This window comes from Neopelma chrysocephalum, unplaced genomic scaffold (genome assembly GCF_003984885.1).
Source record: "Neopelma chrysocephalum unplaced genomic scaffold, ASM398488v2 Primary Assembly neopelma1_103b, whole genome shotgun sequence".
Classification (NCBI taxonomy): domain Eukaryota; kingdom Metazoa; phylum Chordata; class Aves; order Passeriformes; family Pipridae; genus Neopelma; species Neopelma chrysocephalum.
The window spans coordinates 2254859-2270753 of NW_020897767.1; the positions used below are offsets into that span (position 1 = coordinate 2254859).

Sequence of the window (15895 nt, forward strand, 5' to 3'; positions counted from 1 at the left end):
AGGTTTATTGTCAAATATTGAATCCTGAAGGTTTATTGTCAAATATTTAGCAAACAAGCTTCAAAATATTGAAATAAACCTTTTTTAAAATTATTTTTTTTTAGCTATTTAACTGTTATTTTAAAATCATAGCATCCTGTTATCTTTAAAACCTCTCAGCTGGTTCCCACCTGAGAAAAACTTAGTGGGCTGAGCACAATATATAACATATGTCTGTCATATGTTAACAGGTGATTATTCTTCTCCTTTATTGCTTTGTTTAAATTCTACTTGAGATTTGTAACAGGTAAAAACGTGCTTTTTTTTTGGTGAAGTTATATTTTTTATTCAACTAGAATTTAATTATAACATTTTACCTTCAAATAACTTGGAATAATCCTCGTGGTAGAGTCACTTTGTCAACACAGAAATGAAGATAAACTGTTCAGGCAGACTGGACACTGCAGGATATACTGAGGCACAAAGCTTGTGGTCCCAGGTAAAGACAGCACTTATGGATATGAACATGTCCAGCTTTTTGTGGAATTCCCAAGTGGCTTGGGAATCCCATTTTTGTCCTTGCTGTTGGGACACAAAATTACCTCAAAACTCACATATTTTTCGAGCTGTTGCTGCAATTCCTCAGCTCTCCTCTGTCAGGCCTCTCTGCAGAGCACATGGCCAGGCCATTTATATGCTTTAACTATTCCTGTGTTCTGGAATGGCATTTGTGGATTATTGGCAGTGTTAGGCCAGAGCAGCTCTTCAGTTACACTCCTGCTGCACTTCCACAAACACTTTAAGCCAGCATAAGCCAGAGATGCTGCCCTGCCCTGCACAAATGTTCCTGCAGCTGCACATTGAGCTGATGGGGGAACTGATTTGGGTTCAAACCAGCCCAGAGAACAACCCAAACCAAAACATGAGCTTGAAATCCCTTTCTGAGCTCTCCTCCTTCCCAACCTCACCAATATTTCTGCTGCCTTAAAGCTCAGCACCTTCCCGGGGTTAAGACCACGACAAGTGTGTGAAGGAAACCAGGAGCTGCTTTTTTTTGGTGTTCAAGGGCTTGTGGAACTGCAGTTTAAACTGTGGCTCCTTGCTAAACAGCCAGATATTCTAAAAGAGGATTAATGGTCATAATTTGAAGCCCTGACTCCCAAGGCACACCTTGGATAGGGCCCAGGGTGTGGGCTTGGACTCATTTTGTCTCTCACACCTGCCTGCCTTGAACCATTTTGCTCTGAATAAACCTCAAGTTGTATCTTCTGCGATCCAAACTGAGCAAAACACGTTTCCACACCCACTGAAATAGTTCTCTCTCCTCTCACAGCAGATATTTTCTGGTTTAGGCAGTTCCACTCAGTATTTGTGCAACGAAACAATTGGAGGAAAATACAGGACCTGGGTGAATTGTGCTTGTCACTGTTACAACCTGACACTCTGAGTCGCTCATCCCTTTCCTCCAAAACTTTACTAAAATAATCCATGAGTTTCATAAGTGGTTTTTCTTTGGATTACAAAGAATTGCAGAGTTTCACTCACCCGAAATTACATTTATTGTGTTGTTGGACATCAGAATAAAGTTACATATCGTAGTGAGTTGCATCAACTCCTTTTGTTAGATTTCCAGGCCTTACATAGCACTGTGCTGCTTGAAATTTTTGAGACAATTTCAGCTACTTCAATAAAATTAAATGCCTTTTTTTTGAGGCAAATTGCCCTTAATTTAAGTAATCTTGTAGTACAATGCAAACAGTAGTTACAGTGGGTTTTTTTCCCCCTGTTTTTCCTGCCAAATTGAATGCATTATGTACAGGAGTTCTTAATTTAGGTCCCAATCTCTTCCAGCTGCATCCTCTCTTTGGAGTTGCTGCCAGGTGAGCAGAATGAACCCCTTTTTCCAGGGAACAGGCAGTTTGTGGGCGTGGGCAGGAAAAGGAGCATCACCCCCCTGACTGGGGGCTTTGTTTGGGTGATTTTTTAACAGCTCACACCTGCTCAAAACCCAGGACAGGACGTTCCTTTGAGTTGCTTCCAGTGCCTGCAAAGCCTCCACCAAACCACCAATTCCTTCAGCTGATATTGAAGAATTGAAGAACTAATTGAAGAATTAATTGAGGAATTAATTGAAGAATTAACTCCTGCACCCTGCAAAGCAAAATTCAGGTATGTGGTTTGCTTTGTGTCATTTAGGAGACACGGGAAAGATCAAGGACTAATTAAAGAGGTTGGCTGCCAGTTCTGTTTCAACTGTAAGTTTTCTCCTCAGCAGTAACTAGGACACTGTGTTATAAAAATAATCTCACAAAATTCCACGGTGGAATGTTAGTAAGCTCTTAAGGTGTGCCCCAGGTTATTGCTGTTTGTGTGTCAGTCACTGGTTTATTTCTAATTTCACTTCAGCTTTGAGAAGCCAAACTAATTCTGATGTTTTCTTAAATATCCTGTGTGTGAGATCAACAGTAGTGGAGAGATTTTTTTAGTCTTTAGGAACCACAGGATCGTTTAGGTCAGAAAAGTTCCTCTGAGATCATCAAGTCCAACCATCCCTCAGCACTGACCCCTGTCCCCAAGTGCCACATCCACAGGGCTCTGGAATCCCTCCAGGGAGGGGAATCCAGCCCTGCCCTGAAAATGTTGGAAAGGAAGTTTTCTTGGACTGTGTGGATTTCCAACCCGTTCTGACTGTTCAAGAGTTTCGCCTTTTTTTACTAAGAGTTTGCAACCCAATAGTTGCTTTTTTGGTTAAAAAAGTCAAACAAATCATTGATGAATTTACAGGTGCAAGTTGTTAAAATTTAAAAAAAAAAACAAAAAACCCCCAAATACCCAACCAACAAACCAACCAAAGAAAAAAAAATTAAAAAATAGGAAAAGAATAATTAAGAGTTTATCTAAAATTATCTGGAAGGCTGCTGCTGAAAAAGCAGTTCAGCAGACTTTGAGATAATACAGATTATTATTCCAACTTTTTATTTCTTAGCCCTTTGTATCTTTGTCTAGACTCTCCCCCACCTTTATAGCATTTATTGTTGTCCTTAAAAGTGAGATCTTTAAATAAGAGTAGAGTAAAACCATTGACTGTCCCAGCTAAATACTTAAAACACGATTTAAAACTGAAGCTCCCTAATCTGAATCCATTCAAAAAATCCACTTAAATTCCAGAATAGAGTATTTCCCACTGAGAGAGTTGAGTGAACTGAAAGGTCTCTGATTCTCTGAAGGGAGGAGTGAGATGGAACAGAACCTGTTAGTCTGGACCTGCCAACCCAGATCCTGAGTGTGGAAGCACAACCCCCTCCATAATGGTGCTCCTTTGACCAGGGGGAAAAGTGAAGCCAAAATTTAAAATCTGATCCACTGAAATTCAGATCATTGTTTTTTTCTGGTATTTCCATTTAAAGGAAATTTCTTAAAACCCCCAAATTTAAATCCAGATTAATTTCAGTTCTTTTCCAGTGTAGAAATGTTCAGGAGGATGGCAAAGCAACGAGCTGCAGTTTGGAATTCCTTTAGAGCACAAGGAATGATTATTATCTTTAAAGCAAAGGCAGAGTGTTTTTATTTTAATTCGTGAAGTTGTGTGAGACAAACCCTGGCTGCTTAAATTATTTCGTGCTGTAGCTCTTAATTATCAGAAGCTACACTTTAATGAGAAGTTCCTACAACCTGAGAGGCACTGAATGCTTATAAAATAGCAGGGTGTTAAAAATGAGGCACCTCTTTCCCAGTGCAGGGGTCAGGCTGGGATTCAAGTGCTGCTTGGAAGCCATACACGAAATTAAATGCTAATATTGGGTTTTTTTAGAACATTCTCGATGTCCCAGTGATGTCTGTCACAGGAATTGCTCTCTGATATGTTGTGATCTGGAGCTACTGAGTTCTGCCCCCTTTTTTTTGCACCCTGAGCTTTTCTGTGTCTGTCATTCACCACCCACCTCTCTGGCTGGTGTGTCGTGAGTCGCTGTTGATCTGCTTTGCTTCCCCCAAAAGGATCCTTTATTCTGGTGTTCCCAGAGCTGGCATTTTATCCCTGGAATTAATATCTCCAAATGATACAAACTTTGCTGCTTGGAAAGGCAGAATTTTTCAACAGGAGACTTGGCAGGGGACGTGTTAGAGCTGCTCTTAACAGTTTAATTAATGCCGTGTTATGTATGCACAGTTTTTTGGTGTTTTGTTTTTTTTTTTTTTTTTTTTTTAGCAGATACTATTTGGAAACACTGCTTGATATATAGAATGAAAAAAGTGTGCACACTCCCTGAGTGATGCACGTTGTTGTGGCTGTGAACTCTGTACGTTTGTAATGTGAAATTTGCCAAAGTTAATGTGTTGAAAAGTAACAAGTTACTTAAGTTAGTTAAATGTCTCTTCCTGGAGGAAAAAATTACCATAATGGTTACTTTTACTAAAATGCAATTACTGTCATTGGAACAATCAATCATATTTTCTGGTGGAAGGAACTTTGCCTAGTTTTTGAGTGCATTAAAATGTAGGATTTCTCTGCTCTGTGTTCAGAGGAGCTGCACAGGCAACAAACTTCTGGGGAGAATCAACTGGAAGTTCTGCTCCTATGGTTTATTTCTCATGATATTCCAAAACAAACTTCTTCAAGTGGGTTGTAAAACACCAACCAGAGCATTATAAACTCTGAAAGGCTTTCAAAATATTTGAGAGGGGTTTTGTTGCAGCTGAGCTTGATTAAAGCCCCAAGCAACAAGTTCCCATCTGCATTTCCCACTCAGCTGCCAGGACCTGGGAGGTTCTGCCTGGAAATCTGGGGGACAGACCTTAAAGATCATCCTGTTCCAGGGACACTTTCCCCTAGTCCAGGATAACACTCAAACATATTTTCATGGTATTTTTATAGGGATTTTCTTCCTTGCACAAAATACTTTTGTCCTCAAAGAAGATTTCTACCTAAAGTCTCAGAGATGAGAAATAATAAGATGTCCTGTGAACATCTGAATTATTTTTTCAGGCAGTATCAATCATTACCTTGTAGAAATACAATCTGAACTGTCCACCCCTCACTTGAGGCACAATTAATAATCTCCTGAGGGTTCTGAAGTTTAGCTGACTTGTTCTGAGGCAGTGAACCCCAAAAGGACGTTTATGGTTTCATTTTTTACGTCTGTCTTTATATGGAAACAAAAATAGCGTCTTCATGGCAAAACAACAGCTCCAACCTGCCCCAGAAGTGCTCTCACACTTTGAGATTCACGTTCATATATGACCCTGCTGTGCTAAATACATTATCACAAACACAAACATTCCATAGATCCCCAGTTTTTGTTGGGATTGTGGTAAATTTAACTTGCAGAAAGTGATTACACACACCACTGACAACACTCATATTTAGGCAATCTTCTGTTGAAAATATGACTGTTATTGGAATTTCAGTGATAGTAGCTCGGTGAATTAGTGCTGCAAGTGTATTTTCAATATTTATTTCTGTGCGTGCTTTCCAAGCTCTCTTCACCACAAGAGAGAAATGATCTGTGATTTAAACCACAGGATTTTCTTGTAAGTTCATTAAGGCGTCGCATTTTGTGCATTAAAATATACCTTTTGGTTTTAAATTTTACCTCTTTATATGAAAGAGTGTTCTGGCTGGTGTTCTGCTGGACTTTGGAGAGATCCCTTCTACAAAAATGACCTTTTACTGACAATGCTCTACTTCCCATTTCACTGTTTTGGGTCACATGATAACATGAAAAACCCTAAAATTCCACCAAAGGCCAAATTATTCTGTTCCAAGCCCACTGAGAGACTTTTCACTAGATTAGGACATATTGTACATCCTCTTGTTTAGCAAATTCTTCTTGCTAATGAATATCTCCTTATCACATTTTCTATTAAACATCTTTAGATTAATATATATATTTTTTCTGGAATGATCCCCTATTAATAACCTCACCCGAGTCGTCCTGTTAGGATTACCCTGCATTGTTCCCATCTTGCAATACATCCCTGGAAAGGATAATTACTGCAGTGATATAATCACAGGAGTGATAATATTGTCCTGATGTTAGAAATGGAGGTTAATACAACTGATGTTCTAATTAGAATTCCAAGGCCTGGAATTGGCACGGGGTTGATTTCCTTGGCTCGCGGCCTAATCTTGTTATGTTGTTTTGAACTATGAAGAGAGTGGGTTTAAAGATCTCCAGCAGAGCAAATGGGATGAGGGAGTTCTAAAGAGCTTAAAGAATCACAAAAGTGTAACTCCTCCAGAGCAAACCAGGTAATAAACCTTATTTTCATTGGTTTTAATGCTTAAAAAACTGGGCCTGAGAAAACAATTGCAGTTTTTGGGGGTGTCAAACAGAGCGAGTCCAAGCCTTGTAGGGTTTGTGTTGCTACATGTGCTACTACTCTCTAATTGTGCAGCAATAGGTAGGTGTAAACCACTAATAATATGTGACATTTTTATTTTTTAAAGTGCTTTTAGGCTTGAAATACTTAAAAAAACCCACTTAATTCTGGCAAATATATGTGACATAATGTTATGTAGCCTCTATAGGTCTTTTAGTAAGACTGGTCAGAGCATTAATTTCCAAGAGTTCTAAGGGATTTGTATCAAACTTTGGTTTTGGTTGACTGATGGAACAGAGAATTCAGACATTTTAGTCTTTTGTTTGTTTGTTTTGTCTCTTTGATGAAATTCTGCTGCCCCGATAGACAATAAAATAATATCTATAAAATAAAACAGAGGGAAAGAAATCTTAGCAAAGGCTTTTATGAAATCTAGTCCAGAACTTCTTTGAACACCAGAAATTTTGGTCTTGTGAGTTATCCAATTTCTGCATAACGTGTAAACCATAAATAATATGTTACATTTTTATTTTTTAAAGTGGTTTTAGGCTTGAAATACTAAAAAGTCACTTTATTCTGGCAAATATATGTGACATAATATTATGCAGCCTCTCTAGCTCTTCTTAGTAAGACTGGTCAGAGCATTAATTTCATGAGTTCTAAGGGATTTGTATCAAACTTTGGTTTTGGTTGACTGATGGAACAGGGAATTCAGACATTTTAGTCTTTTATTTGTTTTGTTTCTTTGATAAAATTCTGCTGCCCCTGATATACCACAAAACAGTATCTATAAAATAAAACAGAGATAAAGAAATCTTAACCAAGGGCTTCATGAAATCTAGTCCAGGACTTCTTTGAACACCAGAAATTTTGGTCTTGTGAGTTACCCAATTTCTGCATAACGTGTAAACCATTAATAATATGTGACATTTTTATTTTTAAAAGTGTAATAAGTACTTGAAACACTAAAAAATCACTACATTTTAATATATGTAACATTCATATTATGCAGCCTCTCTAGCTCTTCTAGTAAGACTGATCAGAGCATTAATTTCCATGAGTTCTAAGGAATTTGTATCAAACTTTGATTTTGGTTGACTGATGGCACAGAGAATTCAGACATTTTAGTCCTTTGTTTGTTTTGTTTCTTTGATAAAATTCTGCTGCTCCTTATATACAATAAAATAGTATCTATAACATAAAACAGGGAAAGAAATCTTAGCAAAAACTTTTATGAAATCAAGTTCAGGTCTTTGAATACCAGAAATTTTGAGTTTGTGAGTTACCAATTTCTACCTAATATTCTATTCCATGTTAAGGTGTGTAAAATGTGGAAGTCCATCAAGATTTTAAAACACTATTTTCCACTTATTATAACATCTTTTTTTCTTTTAGGTCACATGTGATTCATTTTGTACACAAACAGACACACACATTACATAGAAATGTACACAAAGCAATCATTTTTAAAAAAATTTCCCATTTTTGCTTTGAAACAACCTTCAAAAGTATCCACATTAATGGCTTCATTTTAATTCCATTCTTGATGAGAATGAAGGCTTTGCTCCAGTTTTACTTTTCTCCACATGAGAAACCAGCTGGAAAGCACAAACTTCCTACAGGCAGAATTTAGTGTGGAAAAAGAATATGAAACGTTTGGATCAGTTCTCTTTGTACCTTGAAGAGTTTGGGTGAGATTTTTTTTTTTATTCAAGTCCTTGACTTTTCATCTTGAAGGATCCTTAAATGGGTTCAATATGTTGATAAATATATTCTTCCTTAATTATTTTAAATTTTCTTATAATTACTCCCCCTTTCAACAATCATTCATTGGGATTCCCTTGGATGTTCTGATGAAATATCCATTTAATGCTGATTCTGTGGCTGAAATTTGACTTGCAACCGAACCAGATCATCTTATAATTTATAATTTTGCCCATTTCCCCGTGCTGTTTCTTTGTCTCTGTTGAAATGATCAACATTTCTTGCTAGGTGGGTTTCCATCCCACTAAATCAATCCCTGTCCTTGAGTGGGGATGTGTCTCTGAGGGAATTCCCTGCGGATTTGGATCAAATCCATCGGAGTGAGGCACCGGTGAAGCAGGAGGACGTGGAAGGAGGGAAACTAGGTCAGCTGAAATGATCCCTGAGACTGCTCAGGAGGGCTTGGGAAAGGAGGATTCTGATTTCACACCTGATCTCTTCCCACTGGGGAACCTGGGAAAAGAAAAATCGCTGGATTTGTGTGGCTGCGCTTCGGGACACGATGGGAATATTCCGGGAGCTGAGGAAAACACACTGAGCTCCTACACCCCTAAACTTTGAAACAGTAGAATAAACCTCTTTGCTTTCTGTTGTTTAGTGAAGATATTAGTTAAGTTTAGTGCAGGTTATTTTCCAAGTGATTAATTTTGGCAATTAGGAGCTGTTTTTTGCTGAAATTCCTGGGTTTTTTTTGCATAAGCAGAGTCCTGCCTTGGTGATGCTCCCATTCTCCAAGGAGCAGACAGCCTGGAGTGTGTGTTCCTGGTGTGTGGGCAGGATGTCCAGACCCTTTCCTCTACCAAAATACACATCTTTTTCCCTGCCTGCCTTTATACCTTTTCCTCCTGTCACTCCTACAGTTTATTTTAAACTTTAATTTATACGGAGCTCCTGCTTTCTCTATCAATATCACATCATTATTCTTACCTGATTCTCTTGATAATTTGTTTGCACTGGAATTCTTGGCAGTGAACTAAGAATTTCATTGTCTACCTACTCTCTTTTCTCCTGGAGAGTATAATAGAGTGGGAGGGAGAAGCCTCATGGTAATATTTTTATATTTGAAATGTAGCCACACTTTATGTGCTCCTACACATCGTGCTACTTATAGCTAATGAAACAAGTCTCATCTTGTGGTCTAGAGCTTTTCTATTTTGGACTATTTTGGGCTAATTCCACTCGTTTCAACTCACTCTCATTAATGCTGCTTCTCTTCTCCGTGGGATGGTTTAGGAAGGGACAATTATCCCTGCCTGGGAAGCACAGCAATAATCCTCACCCTAAAAATGAGGAAGAGAAAGTGGAATTAATGGGATGGTGCCTCAGCTGTGGCCATTTCCCACTGGATTGTCGTGGAGGAGGATGGATCCTTCAGGAACACAAAGTGCTTCCTCTTCTCCACCCAATAATTTCTGGGATGTGGTGACACAGAACTTGGTGTTTTCTTCCTCTTCCACCCGAGGACCTCAAAGTTCCCACAATCTTTCCTTGACAAATCCAGCAGCACAACTGTTCTAGTTCAAAGTCAATAAGTTGAGGAAAAGCAAATCCAGCATCTGCTGAACAATTACTAATTTAATATTATAATGAATTTTTTTATTATGCATCTTTATAAACCAATCATCAAGTAAAAAAAGCATATACAGCAAGTGAATAGAATTTAGTTTAAAAATAGGTTACCATTGGCAGAGCTGATTATTTTTAATCCCTGTTTCTTTTCTCTAAGAGAAAAGATACTTTTACAAGACACACAGTTTATTATGAAACGGAGCTTTTCTAATGGCACATCATCCTTTTGCACATCCATCATCTCCTGCCTGGGAGATTATTTGTTCTGCTGTGAAGATTCTGTTTTGAACTAAGTTTACTACACACTTCTCTCCTTACAGAAACTATTTCCCAGCCTATTTTTAGGTTGCTTGGATTTCAAAGTAAACTGGGAGTGCTTTGATAAGGTTGAAGGGTTGCACCTCACCTGAATTCAAAAGGCACAGCAACAGGGAACCTGCTGGGCTCTTCTCCCTCTCAGCCAAACTCCACGGTCGGCACCTGATGGAAAAGAGAAAAATCACGTGGTTCACCCAGATAGTGAAAAACCAACTCAAAATTCAGGAGCCTAATTACACTTTAGTATGAGCAGCCAGTGGAGCATTCAAAGCCACTCATTACAGACCAAGGAAAATATACAGGGGGAAAAAAAATTCATTTCTTTTATTTGGCTTTGCTATTTCCAGCTCTGCCTTTGGCATAAAACGGGTTAATGGAACTGCAGAGAAAAACTATATTTCACAAAAAAGGAAATGTTCTGAAATATGTACTGCTGGTGTACAGAAATACTCAGTTTGATTCTTATATTCTTTTTTTTGTTGCCACATCTTAATACTTAGAATCTTTTAGCCACGTTAAAACATTTTTAATGGTTTGAGATTTTGTGATTGATTTAAGCTGGTTCATTTGAATCCCATTTCAGAACTGCAAATGATGAAACTTTTTTTAAAAAACCATTTTATGAACAATTTTAATATTTAATATTTAATACACACTATCCTGGAGACTTGTTAAGTCCTTAATATTGTTTTCATAAATATGGAGATTGATTTTTGTGTCTAATTGTAGTTACACTCATCAAACATCTTTCGTGTGATCAGTTGATTGAAACTCGATGGTCTCTGTGAGAATATGTGAAATACATGAAATAATGGCTATTTCTTCCCATAAATATCAAGATAATGCTTGACAAAGGAACCCTGTGTCCTTTCTAGATGAGGGTTAACAAAATAGGTGGCAGTTTGTTCTTTTGAGGGTAAAACCAACCCTTAAATTCCCGAAGCACATCAACATTGATGCCATCCGTGTCTCCGTGTGTTCCTGCTCTTCCTGGTCCCACTCTCACGTTGCTTGATCACATCCCAATCCCAGCAGGACTGGGAATTTTCTGAGATTGATACAGATATTTTTCAGGGGAATATTTCTGGTGGAAGGTTTCCCACTGCAGGTGATGGTGATGAAGGTGCCGTTCCTCCCTAACTTGAGTTTCTCTGTTGTTGATAAGCAATTCTGGGAACAAATTGCATGGGAGATGCAATTTCCTTTTTATTGCCATGGAACTCTCAAATGTCAGTAAACTTAGTACTGATCTCCTTTCTCTTTTTTTTTTTTTCCCTTAGCTTATTTTTCCATAATAAATGCTTGTATTGGTTTCATTATCGTAAATAAATCTTAATTTCCTGTACTGTGTGTAGCCGATCTGGAATAAATCCCTATGAGCATTTTCAAAATTTAGGAATTCAGTTTAGGAATTCAAACTGTTTGTTCAGGGTTTTTGGAGTCTTTCAGGTCTTCCCCTCCCCAGGAAGTTGGAACTGGAGTGAGGTCTCCCCTCAGTCTCTTCTCCAGCTGAACACACCAAGTGCCCTCAGGGTCCTCACACGGCTTCAAATCAAGGCCCTTCCCCACCCTCATTGCCCTCCTTCTGTCTCAGCACCTTCAAATTCCATGAAAAAGGATGATCTTCTCTATTTTGCAGTACAGAAATCCCCAGGATCAGAGAACCTCTCGTGGTGGGCTCACACTGAGCAGGGCAGTGCCAAGCTGAGCTGCCCAGATCCATGTTGGAACAGGTTCCCCAGGGCAGTGGGTGCAGCACCAAGGGTGCCAGAACTCAAGGAGGGTTTGGATGACGCTCTCAGGGACAGGGTGTGACTTTTGGGAATGGTCCTGTTCAGGGCTGAGGGTTGGACTGGATGATCCTTGTGGATCCCTTCCAACTCAGCACGTTCTGCGATCCTTTCGTTCAAATCCTCTCCATCCCTGACAGCAACAAAATCAGAGAATCAGCCAGGTTGGAAAAGCCCTCCCAGCCCATCAAGTCCCCCCTGTGCCTGATCCCTGCCTTGTCCCCCAGCCCAGAGCACTGAGTGACACAGCCAGGCCTTCCTTGGACACCTCCAAACCTCCCTGGGCAGCCCCTTCCCGTGCCTGATCCCCCTTCCCATGGCTGCAGCGGGATTATCCTCCCGCCCTGGGTTGGGTTCCAGGAGCAGCTGTGCCAGGGAAGGCCCTGCCCTGCTCTCTGAGCACAGCAATGCTCTTTGCCACACAAAAATACAGAGTCTCTCTGTATGTTTATTATTTGTTTGGAAATAAAAACTGTGCAAAGGCAGATCCTTTGGGCTTTGCTGTGACTGTCACACAGACCTCGTGTGAAACACCCCCACCAAGCTTTCAGTGTCTCATGTCAGAGTTATCCTGATAACATTAATGTTAATTATTAAATTGAAAAATCAGTTAATAAAAAAAAAAGAGTTCATTTGCTCAGTTTCTGAGCAAAACACATTAATGGGGCAGCACTTTGGATGTTTATAACTTTGGTTATCAAATCAGTCAATGTAGTTTCCAGTTTCCCTGGCTGGCCCTGCTGTTCCCTCCAGAGGTATCGGTATCCCCGGAGTCAGGAGGTGGTAAATCCATTTGTTCTGCTGGTTCCTGGGGCACAGCTGTTCCAGCTTGCTGGTTTTTGCCTGTCTGAGATCTTCTTAGGCCCAGGGGCTGATTTACTGCCCCATATGCTCTCTGTGGTATTTCTGCACCCGCAGTGACAACCTTGCACTGCTCAGAGTTTACCTGTGTTTAGCTGCTGCTTTTCTCTAATTACAACCAATCTCTCTGTGTGATAGAACCTTTTAATAACTTTTTACAATATGAAGTCTTTTTGTAGCTGTTAGACTTTTCCACGAGAGTCCTTTGGACCAGCACATCACATGGTATAGTGCTGTTAGTCACTTGTGATGCTCCTTTTCCCCTGTGTTTATGAAAGAGGCAACTTTTGACCGTGTTTTTCACCGCGATTGTGATCTGCTTTTTAACTGTAACCACGATCTTAAACTGGGACTGGCAAAACTGTGGCTTGTTTAAACCAGCACCGTGATCTTGCAAAGATTAGACAGTAACTCGAGAAGCACATGCAGTGATCAAAATTATGAAGCAACTGCCTCGTGAAGAGAGATTGAATTCTTCGGGATTTTTCCACTCTGCAGTGAGAACACTCAATGCAGAGCTGTGGAGGGAGGGGGCTGTGAATTCATGAATAGTGTGGGAAAGGTGCACAGAACATCATTTTTCATCCTTTCCTCATCCCCCAAGAAGCAGGCAGTGCACAAACGTGAAGTGTTCTTAAATAGCGGGGGAATGAGATGTTGGAATGCGCTGCTGCCGCGGGAGATTGCGGAGGCCAAAAGCATGAATAGGTTTTTAAATCACCATCAGTGGCTATTGAAGGGAAACAAAAACCCCACAAACACACACAAAGCCACTGCTCAGGGCACAGGCTCCTGCTCGGGAAGATCCTGAGGGACTGATTGCAGGAGGTGGAGGTGTTACAGGCCTTGGTGGCATCCAGAGCCAGGAGAATATGTTGATGAACGTTATTCACACCCAATTAGTGATTTTTTGTCAGGAGCAGATTCACTTCGTGGTTTGTCTTTGCTGGCATCACTAGAACCACTAAAAAAATGAATTTTGTTGATATTGGTCCATATTGCAAAAAAATTCCACCCTGGTCTTCAGTTTGGGGGTTTTATCCTTATTTTAAGCTGTTCTTTGCCTGCTTCACAGTATCCAAGGGGAAATGACTCTGGAGTAGCAAACAGAACACAAATATCATGGATGCACTGCAGAATTCATCCCGTTGTTCCCTTCCTTTGCATCACCCTGGGAGGGAGTGTCAGAACAAGGGCTCACACCTCCAATTTTCATGTTTCCCTTTGGATGGCACTTCCCTGCCCGTGACTCCAAGCCAGGAGAAACCCCCTTGATGGAATTTGCCAACAGGTCGGGCGGCGAAATCCACACTTAACATCGGACCCCCCCCCACCGCCGCTGCCAAAAATAACAGGGAGAACAGGTGGAAGTGGATCTGGGATGCGAAGCCAGAGGCTCCACAGCCATCCTTTGTTTCCTCAGCAAGTGGGAGTGTTCTCCTGCACGGAGCCAATTCCAGGCCTGGAATGCTGGGGAAACTATGAATGACTTGTACAGAGCTTTTCAGCCCAAGGTTTTCTCCCGTTGTGCAAACTCTGACTCACTCTGGTCGCTGGAGTTCAGTTTGGCAGCGAGAGCATCACTTGTATAACAGTTCAAACAGAGGGTTGGCTGTGGAAATTACTGGGATTCTTATTCCATACATCTTTTAAATGCTGGAATCTGCCATTGCTTAGTCAGGGAGAGTTTAGTAACCCACAACCTCTCTAGAGCCCCCTGTTATTAATAATTATATAAAGTTTTTCAGTGTTTGATTGGAATTCAGTGGAAAATTCGGTATTTTTCTGTTGGTTTATTTGCCTCTGTTGAGATTGCATCCTTCAGGATAGTGATGGATCAATGGAAACATTTTCATAGTGGTTTTATCTTTGCTGATTTGTTCTTTGTGCCCGAGCCTTGTAGGTGAGAAGTGGTGGCTGAACTCGAGTTGATTTACAGAATCCATCACACATGTTTCATGAGGCTTCTCAATTTTTTGTGATATTAAAAAACGATCAAGGCCTTGTGCCTCGAGAAATCCTATAAATCAGGTTTAAAATCCTGCTTTTGGGCTGAGTTTCTGATATATCTTTAGGCTTTTGCCGCCAATCCGAATTAAACGAATAACCTGCTTTCTCATGCAGAATTGCATCAAATAATGAGCCATAAAAATTCCCCTTCTTTGCTTCTAGGCAAGAAATTAAGTTTTATTGTTCTAAAATTGTGAAGGAAATAGAATAGTGGCCCACTGTCTTTCTCATGAGGTCTGGAAATAGGATGGTTTGTTGGTCCACGGAGAAGAGATTCCAAGAGCTGCTTCAGGAATGTTGCTATAAACAGAACTGAAGTAGGTTTTGCTGTTTCCTGTTAAGTGTTTTTTAGCTGCTGTGTGTAATTAATTAATACAAGTTCCACTGATACAGTTTGGAATTATTATGTCAGTTGATGTAACAAAAAGTCTCTTCTGGGCAGACTCTCTCCAGCTTTTTTTAATGAGGAATTTAAAATCAGTCACTAAAAGCAATAATTACTAGATAGAGGTTGCAAATAGTTAAATAAGAAAATATCTTTGAATTGTTGAGAGTTAAAATATTATGAATTATTATTTAATAATATAAGTACTTTGAATTACTAGATAAGGGTTGAAAATAGAATAGGAAGTCACGAGATTTCCTGTGTAAGAAAATTGAAGTCCACGGCATCATTCTTGTGTTTCCAAAGCAATTTCTTTCAAAGTGCATTTTTTCCAAAGGTGACAAGTGACAGGACAAGAGGAAACGGCCTCAAGTTGTGGCAGGGAAGGTTTAGATTGGATATTAGGAATAATTTCTCCATGGAAAGGGTTGTAAAGCATTGGAAGGGGCTGCCCAGGGCAGTGGTGGAGTCACCATCCCTGGAGGTGGCACTTGGGGACGTGGACTGTGGTGACCATGGTGGTTGTGCTGGTTGATGGTTGGACTTGATGACCCTAAAGGTCTTTTCCAACCTTGATGATTCCAGGATTCTACATCAGAGTCCTCCTGAGTCGGTGTTAGGGTGGGATTCACCTGGACAGAGTGAGGGAGATGCAGTAATGAAGGTGTGAGTTCCCTTTCCTGGCTCCAATCCAGCTTAAACACATTCCCAGCAGAGGTGCCAATTAAACAGTTCCCAGTTCTTGCAATAAAATGTAGCTGCAGAATCCACCACCGTGGTGCAAAACTCGGTCTGGTGATATATTTAAGTGCAACGTGTGTGAGTGTGTGGGGGAAACTGCAAACACAGCTGCTTTTTGACAGTTTTTACACTCTTCCAGTGGTTCCATTCAGTGATT

The 15895-nt window shown here is 40.1% G+C and overlaps 1 long non-coding RNA gene across 1 annotated transcript in view; it reads left to right on the forward strand.

Annotated features, from left to right (window-relative positions):
• The window catches only part of LOC113973628, a 69282-nt gene that overhangs the window by 3824 nt on the left and 49563 nt on the right, over positions 1–15895 (forward strand). The window contains exons 2-3 of the long non-coding RNA XR_003536283.1: positions 1831–1859; positions 1970–2148. This is a non-coding gene — a long non-coding RNA (uncharacterized LOC113973628). The remainder of the gene's footprint in view (positions 1–1830; positions 1860–1969; positions 2149–15895) is intronic.